At 45.4% G+C, this 16,224-nt stretch overlaps 1 protein-coding gene and 1 non-coding gene across 2 annotated transcripts in view; both read right to left on the reverse strand.

Moving 5' to 3' along the window:
* Window positions 1–16,224, reverse strand: part of SETBP1 (SET binding protein 1) — a 330,296-nt gene that overhangs the window by 146,681 nt on the left and 167,391 nt on the right. The gene's annotated exons all lie outside the window — the stretch shown is intronic.
* On the reverse strand, window positions 1,145–1,247 carry LOC115654118. The gene has a single exon (XR_004001102.1). It is a non-coding gene; the product is annotated as a U6 spliceosomal RNA (small nuclear RNA).

A 16,224-nucleotide genomic window follows, 5' to 3' on the forward strand; every position in this document is an offset into this window, starting at 1 on the left:
TTTTGCTGCAACAGCAGATTAGGTACAATGTAAACTGAACAAAGTGGCTGCGAGGTAAATAAAGCATTAATTTTCCGGGGTTCAGGACAGGAAAGGGAGCGGACATTTTCAGAAAATCATTCTTAAGAAGAAATAGTGGAATGAAGCTTTAATGTTCACATGCCAAGCTGTCAACGCCTGACTTCAATGCTGCCTTTATCTCTCCTCTTCTCTATTTATACATTGCACAAAGCTATTTTTTCCCAGCTTTAATTGTACATCAAAGAACCAACTGAATGGATCAGGTTGGGCAGCTGCTGATAGCAACACGGGGGAATCCTGCAAACATAGTTCTAAAATTTCAGTTCTTTCCACTGGTGTGTGAGTTATTTCTTGGCAGGCTCCTGAAATAAGAAATTCAAGAACATACAAAGGGCCGCACTGGGTCTGACCAATCAGCCAGCTAGCCCAGTATCCTGTCTTCTGACAGTTGCCAGGACTTGATGCTTCAGAGGGAATGAACAGAGCAGGCAATTTTTGAGAGTGTCATGCCCCTTCATTCAGTCCTTGCTTCTGGTAGTGAGAGGTTAGGGATACCCCAAGCATGGGTTTGCATCCCTGACCATCTTGCCTAATAGCCATCAATGGACTTTTCTTTCATGAACCTACCTAATTCTTTTTTGAACCCAGTTTTACTTTTAGCCATTGCAACATCCCCTAGCAACCAGTTCCACAGACTGACTGCATCGTGTGAAGAAGCACTTCCTGATGTTTCTTTTAAATCCGCTGCCTATTCATTTCATTGGGTGACTTCTGGTTCTTGTGTTATATGAAGGGGTAAATGACACTTTATTAACTTTCTCTACACCATTAATGGTTTTATAGACCTGGGTATCACATCCCTCCTCAGTTGTCTCTTTTCTAAGCTGAACAGTTCCGGTCATTTTAATCTCTCCGCATACGGAAGCTGTTCCATACCCCTCATCATTTTTGTTGCCCTTCTCTGTACTTTTTCCAATTCTAATATATTTTTTCTGAGATGAGGCAACTAGAATTGCATGCAGTATTCAAGGTGAGGATGTACCATGGATTTATACAGTGACATTCTGATATTTTCTGTTTTATTATCTATCCTTTTCCTAATGGCTCCTAACATCCTGTGAGCTTTTTTGATGGCTGATTCACGAATGTGTGTGTCATCCGTGCGCAAGGGCCATGCTAATCTTCTCTGTGTCGTTCCAATTTTAGTATATGTGCACGTTGGGCAGATGTTTTCAGAAAACTATCCATGATGATGCCAAGATCTCTCTCTTGAGTGTCAAGTATCAGAGGGGTAGCCATGTTAGTCTGGATCTGTAAAAGCAGCAAAGAGTCCTGTGGCACCTTATAGGCTAACAGACGTATTCACCCACGAAAGCTCATGCTCCAATATGTCTGTTAGTCTATAAGGTGCCACAGGACTCTTTGCTGCTTCTCTGGAGTGGTAACAGCTAATTTAAGCCCAATCATTTTGTATGCACAGTTGAGATTATGTTTTCCAGTGTGCATTCCTTGGCATTTATCAATGCTGAATTTCATCTGACATTTTGTTGCTCAGTCACTCATTTTTGTGAGATCCCTTTGTAACGCTTTGCAGTCATTTTTGGACTTAACTATCTTGACTTATGTTGTATCACCTGCAAACTTTGCCACCTGATTGTTTATCCCTTTTTCCAGATCATTTATGAACATGTTGAACAGCACTGGTCTCAGTACAGATCCTGGGAGGACTCTGCTATTCACCTCTCTCCACTGTGAAAACTGACCATTTATCCCTACCCTTTGTTTCCAATCTTTTAACCAGTTACTGATCCATGAGAGGACCTTCCCTCCAAAGAGTCTTTGGTGAGGGATCTTGTCAAAGGCTTTCTGAAAGTACAGTATATCTTCTGGACCACCCTTGTCCACATATTTGCTGACCCCCTTCAAGAATTCTAATAGACTAGTGAGGCATGATTTCCCTTTGCAAAACCATGTTGACTCTTCCCCAACATATCATGTTCATCTATGTGTCTGATAATGCCGTCCTTTACTACAGTTTCAACATATTTGCCTAATATTGAAGCCAGACTTATTGGCCTGTAATTTCCCAGATTGCCCCTGGAGCCTTTTAAAAAAAATAGGCATAACATTAGCTATCCTGGAGTCATCTAGTACAGAGACTGATTTAAGCAATAGGTGACATATCACTGTCAGCAGTTCTGGTATTTCATATTTGGGTTCCTTCAGAACTATTGGGTGAATACCACCTGGTCACTGTTTAATTTATCGATTTGTTCCCAAATCTCCTGTAGTGGTACCTCAATAGTTAGCAAGCAAAGGCACCTTCGCTGTGCTTCTATCTAGGTTCATTAGAAAAAGGTGGCAGAAGATTAAATACGTTATTTATTATACTGGGGGGAAAAATAGACAGTACAATTTTCAAATGTACCCAAGTGATTTAGGAACCAGAATTTTTAAAAGGTATTTAGGTGACTAAAATGCAGGTAGACACCTAGTGGAATTTTGAAAAACATTTATTCCCATCCCTTTAAAAATCTGCTAATTCTGTTTTGAAAATGGGATTTGGGCTGCTAAGTCATTAGGCACTTTAGAAAATGTTACCCACATTCAGCCAGTTTTAGTCAAACCGATCTAGCTTACAACTTACTTGCCATCCCATTGTGAAGGCATGTGCTAAAAACACAGTGATTGCCATACTTACTCAGACCAGTGCCAGAGACATGATAATACTGCATTAGATGGACTGCTGGCAATTCCTATATTTCTACCACATTCATTCACAACATCAAGCCAGGTCAATTTGACCGAAACAAAATGCCAGCTTTCCTCTAAATCAGATACTGAGAGTACTCAATATTTACTGAGCTGAGCAGTACCTGTGAGTGTAACCTAAGGGTTTGTCTATGTGGTGCATTAGTCCACAGCAGTGAAGTGTAAATTCTAGTCCACACCGGCGTGTTGTGCACTAACTGCCCCGTGCAGACCCTGCTGGTGCACACTAAACACACTATGTTAACATGCATTAAAGAACTTCCAGTGCATGCCAGCAGGGTTCATATGGCCTCCTTAGTGCACGACGTGCTGGTGCAGACTAGAATTTACACCCCACTAGCACAGACTCACGCAATGTGTAGAGAAGTCCTAACGCATTACATGCATGGTGTACACTCCCCACCCCCAAAACCTGGAAAAAAACAGACAATGAGCTCCAGAGAGTTCCAAGCTGGCCTCGCTGTCCTAATTGCGTTTGATACTTTTCCCACAGGAGGGGAGACAGCATCTTTAACATGACCCGTCGCTGGGTTTTTATTCTGCTGTAAAACATGCAGGACCCATAACCTGCCTTATGTCGCAGGGCTACAGGGCACAGGTTTGCACTGCGGGTGAATACCACCCAGAGGACTCCATCCTGCCCTGTGCTGAGCAGATATACTGAGTGAGTGAGGAAAGGGAGTGTTTGAAGCTTCCTCTATCCATTATTGCTCCAGCATAGGAACAGGGGTAAGGCCCAATCTAACAGCCAACAGACCATTAGAAGAGAGGCCCATCTATGGCCATTATTACAATATAACTTGCTAGGGAGTGTGGCAGCATGAACTAGAAGAGGGGACGCATGCTGGGGTTTGTGTGGGGGAGGGAATGCAATAAGTTGTGCCCTGACACGTGATCCCCACAGCCACGTTGCCCTGCACACGCTGATCCCATTACACACGCCTTGGGCTGGCCCCGTGCAGCACACCTGTTTCCAGGTACTTTTAGACTAATCGTGTGAAGTGAAATCTTTACAATAATAGCACTTGCTATTTCCCTAGTGTTGTCCCATCTGGGAATCACAAGGTGTTTCACGGACATGAATTCATTTAGCCTCGCGACGCTCTGTGAAGTGTGCATGCAACTCTGAACCTGGTATCATCACCAGTGAGCCTTTTTAAGGCACATAAACCGATACAAAGAGTTTATGTCACAAACCAATGTAGATGTAATAGACACAGAAATGTCTGCAAGACAGTAACTGAATTTAGAATTCTGGTCTCCTGTCCACCAGGCCTATGCACTAATCAGTAAGTCATACTGCCTCCCAGCCCATAAAATGATATTTTCCTTCCTTTCCCTATTGCTCAAAACTATCCTGAATTGTTTTGGTTCGAGGAAGAGACAACAAATACTTCCTAATTCTCCTAGGTTTGACATAACCAAAATCTTTGCAGAGCTCAAAGCAAACCAGTTTCCCCTACCCTGCCAGGGACAATGTATCCAGATGGGAACTGAAGATCATTTTACTCAGTAAGACAACGAGTCTCCCTAATGAAGCCAATGGCAAACTTGTCTTTACTTCCTACGGTAAATGCCGTTATTATTCAACGTATGACCCCGAAAAGGATTAGAATTCGACGATGGGAAAACCACCTGCCAGACAGACCATGTGATGGTGGCCTTTAACTGTAGATATAGAGCCACAAAACGATCAGACTCTGAGGACTAATATTACAGTGTGACCAGACGACAGGCATGCCCTAAATATAAACACAGGAACAGCCATGCCAACACAGAATGCTCTAGCTTCATAATCCCTCTGCCATCACAAAATACAGGGTCAGTTATAATATTGACACATCTAAACAAGAACATTGGACCTATCCCTCTTTAGTGCTGAGTAACAAGAGAGATGTTTTTTCTGAAGAGACTAGTGATTTTGAGTTCCCAAGCTGAGATATGTTAAACGGGTTTGACTTTCAAAGGGAAAATGTTCAGAACTTCCTGACAATCAGGTCCTTTTTAAAGATATTTCATCTTAGGCATCCACAAATCAATACAACTCTTGGACAATACCTAATGCTTTTTTTGTTGATTATGGCAAGATACCAACTGTATTCTATGAATGTACCCAATGCATGTGTAGAAGTCAGAGTTGTCGAGCAGCCAGAACAGGAGATTGAGAGTCGGGGTTCCTGCATTCTACTTTTGGCTCTGTCACTGACAAACTCTGTGACCACTGATAAGTCACTTAACCCATTCCTGTGCCTCAGTTTACCTCAAGGATAAATGGGTCTTGCAGCTTATTTTATTTGCACCTGTGCAAGAGTGAATGCAAACCAGGTGCAAACAGTTACTGATGTCAGATACAAGTGAAGAATTCTGTTCTGGTGCCACTTTGCACCGGCATAAATGACTACCCATGGTGCCAGGCAGTGGAGAATCAGGTCCAGGGGAGTGACACTAGCAGAAACAAGAACAGAATGAAGCCAACATACTCCATTTGTCCCCTCCTTCATTCAAATCCCACCTATGCGGCCCCTTAAAGCTTCCTACTGCATCTCTGGTCAGAGCCATGAGCTGTTCTCCTGTTCTCTCTTTGTGTATGGTACAAATTGCAGGAACTGACAACCAGTCCAGCTGATCTTTAACAATTCATGGTAACTAGGAGGTGAGCCAGGTTCCAGAGGCAAAGCAGAGCCACCTACATATTTGTCATCCACAAGATTGAAATTGAAATAGTCCAAATGGTGCTATTTGATATTTCCCACGTTAAGTCACGTTTCTGGGGTCTCCTCCTCTCCCCAAGGAACTGCACAGAGACAAGCCCCACTACACTCCTCTCAGAGACCTGTTCACATGATCTGACCCGCTGTCTCCAGCAGAAAGGACAGAGTAAAAACAAGTGCATTAGCCTGAAGTGCCTCTCAAAAAAATAAATAAAAAAAACTATCTCTGCATGAATTCTCTGCTGTTCATCACCGCTTCAGTACTTGCCATGCTCCACAGTTAGAAGGCTGCTGTTATGAACCTGACGGCTCTTCCTGTATGCCTCCTGCTGGAAACACGCACAGTCTTTACTGCAGCCAGCCAGCAGCATGAAAAGACCCAGGTGCGAAGGCTGGCATGGAGGTGGGAGCAGAGCACATGCCCCCCTCCACCTGTGGACAGGTGAGCCAAAATGGGGAGAGAAGCTGGCATGTGTGGGGTTTCTAATGGCTCCTACAGGAGATTTCACTGGCACATGTTCACAAGGGTAAAGGACATGCAAAGCCACTGCATGCAGAGGGCAAGAGGAGCAAAGAAGCGGCCGCAGTTCGGCCCTCCACGGCCCTGACCCGAAGTGCCTAAGGAATTGAAGGGAAATTAAATCAGCTTTTCAGATCCCTGCTAGCTGTCCCTGCAGTTTGCATTCAAGTTGTCAATCAGACAGATGCGCTCCTTAAATGCCTCTGATTAGCTCTCTTCACCAATTAGCAAGAGAAGAATCCCTGTTCTTGTACAAAAAGTGGCTGCAGATACACCCGGGCAACCGAAATATAAACAGGCAGGAGAGGCTGCAGCTGAATTTCCACAGAGAGATTTTCTCCCAGTGTCTTGGCCATCTGGAAAGTCATACAAGGAGAGGGAGAGAAATATTTACTCCTCATCTCTCTGTCTACCCTAGATCAACACACCAAGCCACCTGGCTATTGTCCTAACTGGTCAGGTTTTCAGACCCTGAGGAACCTTTGGCCCTCCATAACCTCCCTAAGATACATGGCTGTGATCGCTCTGACATGGTGAGGAGTCCACCTGTTAGCAATGGCCAGGATCCTTGGCTGGCGATTGGAATTATGTATTTGTGGACGGACTGGTTAATCTATAGAGAGGATTTTTCTGGGACACTATCTCTGCATTCAGGCAATACCAGGGAGCAGCAGAAGCTGCAGCCCGTAATGCTTTCAGTCACCCCACAGAAAGCAGGAGACAAGGGGATTTGCTCAAAGCAGCCCAAGCACCCCCAGTGATAATCTGCCCAGGCTGGAAATGACCAGAGAGAAAGGAGGAGGAATATTCTGAGCTATGAACCTGGCACAGACAGAGAGGGGATGGGAGAGAGATGCACCATGGAAATGAACATTCAGAGTAAACAAAGCCCATCAGCCCAGGCAAGAGTCCGAAACATGATTGAGCTAAACAAATCACAGCGGAATCAGCAACTGGCCAAAGTAATTGGCGTTATTACAGCTGATGGAAAACTTCTGATGCTGCTCATGTTCTCCTTTGAAATAGTACTCAGCCGCTTAATTTACTGAGCTCTCATTCAGCTGATTGCTCTTTGCTGCTGGAGTTTATCAGGAAGAAATGGACTGTCTCAATACAGACAGAGACTTTGGAATGATTGCTTCCGTCTCCATGGCCTGTGAAGACAGAGCAGAAGTTGATGCTGTTTAAGTGAGGGGGTGAATACAGCCTGTGTGTTAGTTTCTCACCTAAAAGCAATGCTATTCCCCTACTCTAACTGACCTCTGCTGAATTCAGCTCAAGAGATGCTGTAGGTGTGCTCTACAGACTTGGGGTGTCTTCACAGGATGTTCAAATCCTAGGTTTGGACGGGCACTGGGACACTTCAAATGGACAACTGGATCTGATCTAAAAATGCAGGATTCAGCTGTCCTCAGTGTGGAAATTGCACCCATGGCATCTCTTGAGCTGAGCTCAGCCCAGGTTGATTAGAATGGCTTTGTCACCTGTGCTTGAAAACTGGGCTCCTGTCATGTTCATCTTCGTATGAGAGAAAAAAGAGTTAGTGATGGATAAACCTCAGTACTGGTCTCTTCAGCAGATGCTGAACTTTTCCCATTCTCTGAACACAACACCCTGCTGAAACACAGTCATCAGTGCAGTGAGGGAGACAGCCAACTGGCACAGGAAAGTGAGAGGAGGGGAAACTTCAGCCAAAAACACCAGGGCCATCCCCGGGCTCTTACAAAAGTACCACAAAATCATTAGCCTGCAGAGAGCAGTCAGGATCTTGGTTTTCAAGATCTGCTCTGAAAGAGAGGTTGGGCTTAAAACTAGGGCATAAATTCATGCCTGTTCTTATTTCCTTCCAGCCAGATGGTTCTGGACTCAACTTACCAGTCTGAATTTTGGGGAAGTTCAGATCCCTATCCAAATGAAAACCTCACTGCCAATCTTATCTCTGCAACAGGCTAGATGAAAGCTCTGGGTCTGAACTTGCTCAAATTTTGGTGTCAAGTATCAGAGGGGTAGCCGTGTTAGTCTGTATCTACAAAAACAATCAGGAGTCTGGTGGCACCTTAAAAACCAACAGATTTATTTGGGATAAGTTTTCATGGGTAAAAACCCCACTTCTTCAGATGCATGGCCCAAACTTTGGGGTACTTGGGATAGATCCAACCCTAACAGCTAGCTCCTAGATCTATACTGAGCCCATTCAAAGACCCAAATGGTGTTAGACTGTGGTGCAGTTCAGATCTGACGTGAAGTTTGCAGCCTGTGTCCATCTCATAATTCTGACTAGTTTATCCTGTCACAATAAGGGGGGACCAAATGCTGTTTTCTGAGTAAAGGCTCCTTGACTGGAACTACTTCTGGTTGGGGAACACACACACACACACACACACACACACACACACACACACACACACACACACACACACACACACACACACACACACACCCTTGAAAACCACCCTTTGGAACCCGGTAGAGGGTTACATAGTACAACAAGGATCCCAAAATGCAACTCAATCCAAATTATAAAAAGTCTTTCAGCACAGCAATGCCTCAGAACGCAATACAAATCTTATGTCACTGTTGATTTTCATGGGCAAAAAATTCCTGGAGTGTGCCAGTCTCTCACATGTATGCCAAGAATAAGAAAGGCAAAATCCAAACAACTCAGAATAATATTTTCCAAGGGGAGACAGGTAGTTGTTCATCAAAGGAAACCAGTGGTTAAGCATTCTAAATCAGATTATTATGCATTTGGAGGTCATTCTAACCATGTTCTGTGCATCCTTATCATGCACACTGTATAGTTCTGTAGAAGGCCTTGGGAAGGGAAGGGAAATTTGTAGCTAGATTGTTGGAATGCTCTGCAACAGGGTGTGTGTGTGTGTGTGTGTGTGTGTGTGTGTGTGTGTGTGTGTGTGTGTGTGTGTGTGTGTGTGTGTGTGTGTGTGTGTGTGTGTGTGTGTGTGTGTGCCATTCTCCCAAGCCGCTATATGAAGGAAGAGTTAGAAGGGGGAAAAATACCCAACACTGATCATTTCTCAGCCATGCAAAGGGATTTTAGGCTAGACATCTCCAGACTGCATTGTAATCCTCCTGGGATCCCACTAGAAGAAAATGTATCAGATGCCTCTTCCTGGCACCAAGTGTTTGCCGCAGTGGGGGCTGAAAGATCTGAAGTGGGGTTTAGAATCACAGCAATGCAGGACTGGAAGAGACATTGAGAAGTCATCAAGTCCAGCCCCCCTGCATTCAGGCAGTTTTAATTCCACTCGCTCAGAAGGAACTCTATCCAAGTGCAGCCCCTGGGAGTTTTACTCTGTTAAATGAAGTTAAAGGAAGGATGCTACTGCCCACTTCCTTCATTTTCTCCTTTAGCTTGTCAGGGGCTGTCGCTCCCCTAATGGGCAAAATAGCATTTGCCCTAAATCTGAAGACATGTGGAGGGAACGTAAGTCTTCTCAATGATCAAGGAGTCCAGCATGACATCCCTCTGGAACCAGAGGCTGACTGATTGATTCACTCATTGGCAGATTTCACAAGGCTAGAAGACATTTAGAGTTACAGCTCATTTCCAAAGGAGGGAGGGGGGGATCCTATCGGAGACCATAGAGCAACATCAGTCATACACTCAGTCACTACAAATCAAAGACAGTTCCAGTCAGAGAGAATCCCAACAACGGAGAGATCTGAAAGATGTCCAGAGCTGCAGGGAGCCCATCAGATCTCCTGAACAGGCTGTGTGGCTTATATAAAAAGCTTATACTTCACGGTAAGATTTAGGGGGAACTGGTTCAATGAAGGAAAGTTGACCCTTTCATGGCCAACATTTAAAGGCATGACCAAAGTGTGGTCCATCAAACTCCACAACAAAGCTTGCTAACATGCCCCTCTTTAATGCAGGGATGCAGTGTGGGAACACCAGAGGTTCCTGATTCTGAGGCAGGTAGGATGGCCTTGTGTTTAACATGCTACACCAAGACTCTGGAGATCTGGTTTAATTCCAGGCTCTGGCACAGACACTCTGTGTGACCAAGGCCAAATCAATTAACCTTTCTGTGTCCTAGTTCCCCACCTGTGAAATAGGAGCAATAATACTTTGTCATCTTTGCTAGTTAGTCTATAAACTCTGTCTCTTACTACATGTACAACACTTTGGCCTGGTCTACACTACACGTTTACACCGAATTTAGCAGCGTTAAACTGATTTAACCCTGCACCTGTCCACACAACGAAGCCCTTTATATCGATATAAAGGGCTCTTAAAACCGATTTCTGTACTCCTCTCCGACGAGGGGAGTAGCGCTGAAATCGGTATTGCTATGTCGGATTAGGGTTAGTGTGGCCGCAATTCGACGGTATTGGCCTCCGGGCGGTATCCCACAGTGCACCATTGTGACCGCTCTGGAAAGCAATCTGAACTCGGATGCACTGGCCAGGTAGACAGGAAAAGCCCTGCAAACTTTTGAATTTCATTTCCTGCTTGCCCAGCGTGGAGCGCTGATCAGCACGGGTGGCCATGCAGTCCCAAATCCAAAAAGAGCTCCAGCATGGACCGTACAGGAGATACTGGATCTGATCGCTGTATGGGGAATCAAATCTGTTCTATCAGAGCTCCATTCCAGAAGACGAAATGCCAAAGCATTTGAAAAAATCTCCAGGCTATGATAGACAGAGGCCACAGCAGGGACTCAACACAGTGCTATGTGACAACCGTCATGCAAAGCCAAAGAATCAAATGGATGCTCATGGAAGGAGGGAGAGGGGACTGAGGACTCGAGCTATCCCACAGTTCCTGCAGTCTCCGAAAAGCATTTGCATTCTTGACTGAGCTCCCAATGCCTGAAGGGTCAAAAACATTGTCGCCAGTGGTTCAGGGAATATGTCGTCAATTTACCCCCCCTCCTCCCCCTCAAAGAAAAGGGAAAAAAATAGTTTCTCACCTCTATTCAATGTCACCGTATGTCTACTGGATGCTGCTGGTAGACGGGGTGCTGCAGCGCTAAACAGCAGCATCCTCTCCCCTCCTCTCCCCTCCCCGGTGGCAGACGGTACGGTACAAAATGACTGATAGCCGTCCTCATCGTCATCCTGTGAGTGCTCCTGGCTGGCCTCGGTGAGGTCGGCCGGGGGCGCCTGGGCAAAAATGGGAATGACTCCTGATCATTCCCTTCTTTAAGCTTTGTGTCCTGGAGATTCAGTCCTGGCAGATGGTGCAATAGGGCTGGTAACCATCCTCATCATAGCAGCTGGAGGCTGAGCTCCTCTCCGCCCCACCCTTTCATGTCTAATGGAGATTCTGGACTATCATAGCAGCGGGAGGCTGAGCTCCTTACGCCCCCCACCCCCGCTTTAATGAGTAATGGAGATGTCCTGCCTGGAATATCTAGCAGCTGGAGGCTGCCCCCTCCTCATTTTATCTCACTAAAAAGTCACTGCTTCTTATTCCTGCATTCTTCATTACTTCATCACACAAATGGGGGGATAATTGCCATGGTAGCCCAGGAGGGGTGTGGGAGGAGAAAAGCAACGGGTGGGGTTGTTGCAGGGGCACCCCCTAGAATGGCATGCAGCTCATCATTTCTGCGGGATATCTGGGGCTCTGACATGGAGCGGCTGTGCTCTCTGGTTCTCTAGTAGATTTGCCCCATATTCTAGGCAGGACTGACTCTATTTTTAGACAAAACATAAAGAAGGGAATGACCCGGGGAGTCAGTCTCATTTTTGTCCATGGGTCCCGGCCAACCTCAGCGAGGCCAGCCAGGAGCACCCATGACAGCAGCAGACAGTACAATATGACTGGTAACCGTCATCGCCAATTTCCAAAGCAGCAGAGGCTGCAATAGGGCTGGTAACTGTCTCTGCTACCTTGCAAAGGCAAATGAATGCTGCTGTGTAGCGCTGCAGTACTGCAGCAGCAACCAGTACACATACGTTGACAGTGAAAAAAGGCTAAATGGGCTCCATGGTTACCATGCTATGGCATCTGCCAGGGCAATCCAGAGAAAAATAGGGCAAAATGATTGTCTGCCGTTGCTTTCAAGGAGGAAGGATTGAGTGACGACATTTACCCAGAATCACCCGCGACACTGTTTTTGCTCCATCATGCACTGTGATCTCAACCCAGAATTCCAACGGGTGGGGGAGACTGCGGGAACTATGGGATAGCTACCCACAGTGCAATGCTCTGGAAATCGATGCTAGCCTCGGACCATGGACGCACACCGCCGAATTAATGTGCTTAGTGTGGCCGCTTGCACTCAACTTTATACAATCTGTTTTTAAAAAACGGTTTATGTAAAAATAATCCCGTAGTGTAGGCATAACCTTACTCAATGGCATTTTGATCTCTGCTGGGGATCTGCAACTGCCCCATAACACATGGAGTCATAACATGGGAACCGTTTAACATTAGACAAGACAAGGCAGTGACAGCTTTAGATCTATGCTGAGTGTGCAGCTGCCTTGGGGCTGGCCTTTCCAGAAGTCTTCAAGTTCCTACCCTTGGCTCTCTAGTATGATGAATAGAGTGGAGAAATTGGATCACATTTCAGGAGAGACATATTAATACTCCAGGCTCAGGGGTAGATTTTAGAGAGGGGGTAGAGACAAACAGCAGAGCCTCAGCATGCCTCCTAATAGGCTTAATAAACTGCTAAAGCTTATAGTATCATTTATTTCTAATGAAACAAACAGTCTCACCAGTTACGGCAACACCGGTGGGAAAAGAACTGGGTGGGACCACACCCGTCATCCTCTGCATAGGGCCCCACTAAACTAGGACCATCTCTGGATCAAGCACCAGGTTCTCAGGGAATCACCACTTCCCAAACTGCAAACTGGGGGATGGCATCCTGCTTAGACTGTGGCTAAATGGGTGTGTCCCCCAGTAGGGAAAAAGTGGGCTGCTAGTATGGAGAATGCCTGCACGAAAGAGTATAATGCAACAAGCAATCCTGAAAAGGTGAGAGAACTAGGAGGGAAACACTGTTACAAATGTATAAAAATCAGCTTACATTTATATAGCACCTTACATTCAGAGGACTCTGGAAGTACTTTAAAATAGATCGACATTTGAATCATGTGTGGCTCCACTGGAACACAGCCATCTCCGGGGTGGAATGTCACAGCCAACAGCAGTGCACAAAAACTATAAGCAACAGCCATCGACAGGAAGGGAACTCCTCTGTTTGACACCAGAGTGAGAATTTAGAGAGGCAAAATGTAACTGTGTTGCTAACACTGATGTTTAGGTACAAAGAGCTTGACTCTAGAACTCAGGCAAGACAGGAGAATTCATCTCTCCTCTAGGGCCCCTTTGTGTTGGCACAAAGGGACCGTAAAATAGACATAAACCTAAGCCCAGAGGAATACTCCCAGGGGAAGTAGCCCCTCTGCGAGATCTGCAAAGCCAGCCAAGCCAAAGAAGTGGGCATCGTGGGCTTGATTGAAGGCAATGGGATGCTAGGTATTTAGGAATGCTGCAAGGCGCACAGGGGCCCCCGAGGATCCAGATGACAGCTAGTGCACCTCTGAGGGCACTAACTAGGACCAGGGGCAAATCCATTCCCAGCGTGTCCCAGTGTATGTGAAGGACAAGCTGGCTTTCCAGGGTCCCTATCCCTGGGCTCTGCGGGAGATGAATCTGGCCCCAGGCTGACAGACACCTTGAAAAGCTGGAAAATGGAAGGAAACCCAACATGCTGCAAAAAAATCAGCCTGGGTTCATGAATGGCAAGTGATCTGGGACATCTCATCAGAATATCTGTGATTCTGCATTGCAAGGCAGCGTTGCTGCCTGTGTGCACCTCAGTTTTCCAGCAATAGCCTTTCACAACCAATCACACTGCTAATGAAAGGGCTCAGATGGGAGAGGATGTCCCAACCTTTCCCTTGTCAGAGGAAAAACTCCAACATGCAGCAGCAATCCTCCTTAAGAGCTATTATTGTATATCTTCCAGGGGGCAATCCATGACCCAAAACTCTTGTTGCTGACTGTATCTGTCCATTTGATATCTTTAGGTTCGGAGCCCATCATGGCCCATTGAGGCGGGGAGATAAACAACAACAAAACAACAGCCTCTTGTTATATCTCACAATTGTGTTTTCTAATCAGCTGAACTAGAGGGCAGGACCTGAAACAAAAAATAAGCAATCTGATCCCTGAGGGCCGGCAGGGCACCTTTCATATCCAGACTGAAAACTCCAACAATACCACGTCAAGGCAGTAAGGAGACACCACACCACTGACAGTCACGGATACAGCTCCTAAATCAACAGGCAACTGCTAAAAATCACAGAACACCTGGGCATTCAATCAAGCTGTGGAGATGCAATCACAAGACACTGGCTTTCTCCAGCAGCAAGGAGTGTACTGTACCTCGCTCCCATCTCTCCCTGAGGAAATATAAAATCATCACTGCATTCAAATGCAAACTCTGCTTCCAGAAATCAATGGCACCACAGGGTTGGGGGCGAGGGAAGGAGGAAAGGTGTCTTCGTAGCCTCCGGCATCATCCTCAGAAAGCGTCTGCTTTCTTCACCTTTAAGTTTTCCACCTAAAATGATTCAATAATTGTATAAGACCAAAGTGTCATCATTTGCTTTCTCCGGGGATTACAATGTTGCCCTTGCGCTTCTGTTCCTCCTGAGTCACTGCTGGAACCAGACAGGAGAGATAAGTCTCATAACGCTTCAAAAGAAGACGACTGAACTTGAGACAGTTTGGAAGCTTGTCTAATGAGCCAATTTGAGCACCAAAAACAACTAACAGCCAAGTTCAGCTGTGGCAAGGTCAACTCTTCCCTTCTCCAGGCTAATACAGGAGCAAACTATTTTTTTTCCTCCCTCCAGCAACAGCCAATAGGCCACAAGATGTTGATGAAAAAGAAGAACGAAAACACACAGCCTCAAGTTATTCACTTGGTTTCCAAATAGGAGATTTTCACTAGCTGTTTCCATATAATGGGATTTCCTTCTGACATGATTAGTTTCTACAAATGCCCAGTGTGACCATTAGGACTCGGAAGAAGAGACGGGTCAGTGACACTGATTTGGTGCATGATCCAAGGGCCATTGAAGTCAACAGAAAGACTCCCATTTGACTAACTCAAATACATGTGGTACCATCACACCCAGCTGTAACTCCCGCCAAAGATGTAGCATGCGCCAGTGGATAGGGCTCTGGAGTGGGTGTCAAGAAGAGTTGGCTTCTACTCGTGGCTCTGCCTATGATCTTGGGTGACTTCACCTCTCTCTGTGCCCTCTCCTCCCCAGCCTTGAAAACGGGGATCACGATTCTTACTTTCCTTTGTGAAAAGCAGTGTAAAGATGTTGTCATATAGAATGAGATGCAGCTATGAAATAAATTCAATGTGGCGTGGGTGTCACTAAAAATCTTGACCTTGAATGCTAAGAGTAGTTGAAATCCGCTACAGTATTTGCAATATTGCCTGTTCTTAGCAGAGAGAAAATACTGTGATGTGGCAAGTGTCCAATTTTAATGGCTCCCATTGTAACTGATCAAAATGTGGCTTTCATTGGCTTATAAATGGCTTCTTCACTTTTTTTTTAATTCTAAAAATAATGTTTTCTCTGAATAATTGCCAAGTACAGAGTAAAGAACTGATGCTAACGCACCGTCATGCTTTTTCCTCAAACAATGCCTCACGCATGGGAAGAGCATGGGAAAATCCACCTCATCATCCTCTTTCAAACCTCTCCTTAAAACTCTCCTTCGCTGTGATGTCTACAAAAAAATGGACACTGGTTAGGCTGCTGGTGTGCCTAGACCATGGCTTGTCATGTTGACCAATGTAGTCTTGTTTCCTTCCACTCCCCCAATCTATCTGTTTTATCCATCTATTGTCTCTTGTCTTACACTTGGATTGTAAACTCTTTGGGGCACGGGGTACCTTATTGTTCTGTATTTGTAAAGTACCTCGCATAATAGGAGACTGGGCTATGACTGGGTCTCCTAGGAAATACCACAATTAAAAAGTTATTTTCTTCAGATCAACATCTATGGAGTCTGAAGTATCTCTCTCTTTATCCACTAAGAAACTACAGCACGTTCAGCTGTAATGCCTCAGTCCCAATCACCTCTAAGAATAAAAGGAAATTTAATTCCTAAGGCCAATTCAGTCATCAATCTCTCTGCTGATGTCATCAACAAGAGTATGAATTAGGTACAGCTGTGATGATTAC

The sequence above is a fragment of the Gopherus evgoodei genome, chromosome 6 (genome assembly GCF_007399415.2).
Source record: "Gopherus evgoodei ecotype Sinaloan lineage chromosome 6, rGopEvg1_v1.p, whole genome shotgun sequence".
Lineage (NCBI taxonomy): Eukaryota > Metazoa > Chordata > Testudines > Testudinidae > Gopherus > Gopherus evgoodei.